Source organism: Opisthocomus hoazin, chromosome 15, assembly GCF_030867145.1.
Source record: "Opisthocomus hoazin isolate bOpiHoa1 chromosome 15, bOpiHoa1.hap1, whole genome shotgun sequence".
In the NCBI taxonomy this organism is placed as follows: Eukaryota; Metazoa; Chordata; class Aves; order Opisthocomiformes; family Opisthocomidae; genus Opisthocomus; species Opisthocomus hoazin.
In genome coordinates, this window is record NC_134428.1 from 652,944 (window position 1) to 656,394 (window position 3,451).

The following is a 3,451-nucleotide window of genomic DNA, read 5'->3' on the forward strand; positions in this document are numbered from 1 at the left end:
AGCTTTAAATGCTCTAAAACTTACAGAGACTATCTTAGAAGCAGCTGCTATACCTCTGTCCTTATCTCAAAAGCAAGGACAGAGCAGCAGTCTGTTGAAATTTAACCCTACATACGACGAAATTCCTACCGAACATGAGAAATGTGGGAAGTAAATCTGCCAAAACCTGACGATCCTTTGAATCCAGAGAAATGGGAAGTGGGGTGTAAAAATCCGGCATCCCAAAAGTGCACGACAGGGTCTCGCGACAGCAATTGGCGTACCCGACCTGAGGTCAAAACGAGGTGAATTCCAACATAAAAATGCACAGTCCCTCAGACGCTGTACAGCCGCCGCGCCAGCAGCCACCGCATCGAACAGGTCAGCAAACCTTACACCTGGTGGGGCACATGGCCCGCCCCGGGCAACCGGCGGCGCGGTTCTCTCCCACTCCACCCCCCCACCCCCCCCCCCCTTCCCTTGATCCCAGCGCGCCGGCCCGTCCTGGCCAGCCCAGAAGCGGCACGGCGAGAACCATCTTTCTGACATTCAAGGACTTGGTTACAAAAAAATGTATACAATTCAATTACTGCAGTAGAATTCCTTGTGAACAAACAGCTGGACTTTATTATCTTTCCAGGGTTCAGATGGTCTACCTAGATGATGTTATTCACTCTGCTGAAAGGTGAAAATATTGACTTTACAGCTGAAGATTTGTCCCCTCTATTTACTTTGTTAAAAGGGACTCAAATTTATTATTTTCCCGAAGATCAATGACAAAAGCAAAAACTGTTTTACAAAAGATTTCAGATAGAATTGCAATTGCCTTTACCTTCAGAATTAATGTCGAATTGCCAACAAATTTGTATATCATTTATGAAGGTTTTGTTTTACAGCCTTACCCTCTTTTCGATCAGTGGTGTGTTAACACGCAGCAGTTGAAGACTCTGGAATGAATCTCTTTGTCTCATACGCCCATGAAAACATTGACTTCAAAGGTACACATCATAGTGTCCTTAATAGCACAAGGTTGGAATCACTGTCAGCAAGTTGATATTATTTGCCTGCTGCTGGCTAAAGATGACTTTGTCGCTTTAAACAGTGAATCCTTATCACTGCAAGCCGCTCTAGCTGATTATTTAAATAACATACGTTATACCCTTCCACAAAATAAGCTGTTACATTCCCTTTCTCAAATTTCATTGCAGCGAAAAAAACAACGTGTTTCTGTTCCTATTACAGGAGCACGAATAGTGTTTTGGAAACAAACAAATTCATCAGATTAACAATCATCTATTTTAGTCATTGAAGGATCCACACAAATTTTTAAGCTATCAGCGGCCTTGCACTTTTTTTCAATTGTTTTCGACTGAACCACTCAATGTTGTCTCAGATTCTGCATGTTGTGAATATTGTTCAATGCATTGCAGATGAAATTGCTATTGAAATTAGAAAATCGTGTATGTGTATATTTTATAATGCATATGTAGTTACATACTACTCTACTAAAACCAATAACTGAAGAAAAAGTTGTAGCAGATAAATTGACAATGGCAGCAGTACTGCCACACGGTTTCAAGCAAGCCCGATTATCTCATGACTTCTTTCATCAAAACGCCTCTTCCTTGCATAAACAATTTGCTTTGCCCCAGGGGCAAGCTACAAAAAATGTTCATGCATGCCCTGATTGTCAATGTATTACACCCGTACCATCGTGTGCAGGAGGGAACCCTCGTGGTTTACGAGCTGATGAGTTGTGGCAAAGTGATGTTCCACATATATCAACATTTGGTCGACTGCATTGTGTACATGTTAGTGTGGATACTTTCTCAGGATTTCTGGTAGCCACGGCACATACGGGAGAAAAGGAACGTTTCACGGAAAATTTCTGTTTTCCTACAGGACTGGAGTATACAACGTGTTACAAGTATACAACATTCTTCTACTGCACAAGCCATTGTTGAAAGTGTCCACGGGACCCTCAAAGCTATGCTAAATAAACAAAAAAGCGGGAATGCTATGGGCAGTGTTACCCCACAGGAACAGTTAGACAAAGCATTATATGTACTTAATTTTTAAAATCGTTTTGATGATCAATTATTTACAACAGCAGCTGACCGTCAATTCGGGATGGTCCCTCCATTTGTGGTTCGACCAAAAGTATGGTATAAAGAATTTGGGGAATCACAATGGACAGGTCCTGTAGAACTAATAACGTGGGGAAGAGCGTGTGCGTGTGTTCTTCTTTCAACAGGCCCTCGATGGTTTCCGGTAAAATATGTGAAGCTATATCATGAGCTGAAAGAACGTAACGCAGAATCCGATGCCAGAGGTGACCACGCTCACTCTCAGGGAGCAACCTCTGACATGGAAGCAGAAGAGATCCACTCTGGATGATCCTATTACACAGGGAACACTGAAAAAATTACAGCAAACGCAAGTACTCTGATGACTGCAGTGGGTGCACCACCCACACCAGTTAATACATTCCTTGCATATTTGGCAATTATCTCCCACAACAGCTTTTGTATAACGAAGCTATCTTGGAGGACACGGTATACGCGATTTTAGAACTGCGTCTGCACAAGAGCAAAGGTTAACTAGCAGACACCGTGAGGAAAAGTATAAACCTTCACCTGAGGGCTCCTGACAACTGCCTAGAGGTGCCAATATGCATGTACAAAAGACATTAATATTAAAAAAAAAAAAAAAAGGGGGAGGGGGGAAATGGAGAATGATAAGTACTTTGCAGAAATGTAATGATTATGTATGTTAACATGGCATAAATGTCTAGTAAGAGTGTCTTTTCGGTACACACATTTGAGTAGAACTATTCCCTGTGCGTTCAGTACTGCAGTAAAGAATGCCTGCTTTCTAGAACTCCAACATTAAGTTTTAGGAAGTTAATTATTTTGCTGCTTTCTAGTAATAGATTTTGGGTACCCAGGTAGGACGCTGCTCTTGAACTTCAATGGTCCGAGGGATTGCAGGACCTCCAGCCGGCACCGAGGGATTCTCGGGGAGAACCTCTGATCACTGGACCAAAATGTTCTGAGCGTGAACCATTAATAAGGCAAAGGCAGTCTTCCAGTATTGTTTTTTGTTGCCTATTTGTTAGTCATAGTAAAAGCTTCACAGCATTGAGCTATATCCCTGACGAGAAGGGAAAGTGTCCTTTCTAATCCTGAATTGAAAAGAGAGTACTCTTCCTGAAACTGAAGCTTGGGTATTTGTCTGTTAAATGTTGAATATTATTGTAAGTCCTGTCTTTGCAATATTTGGATTTATGCTAAAAACTTGGTGTGCCTGTGTGTGTGTGTGGTCGCGACCATGAACGTGTGGTTTTATGTTACCGTGTTTGTATTTCTGTGTTCTGATGGATTTATTTGGTTTCTGTGATCTAACGGATTTGTCTGGACTAAGTAACTGTTTTGTGTCTTTTGGTTTGGTAAGTTCTGCAGGTATTGACTAT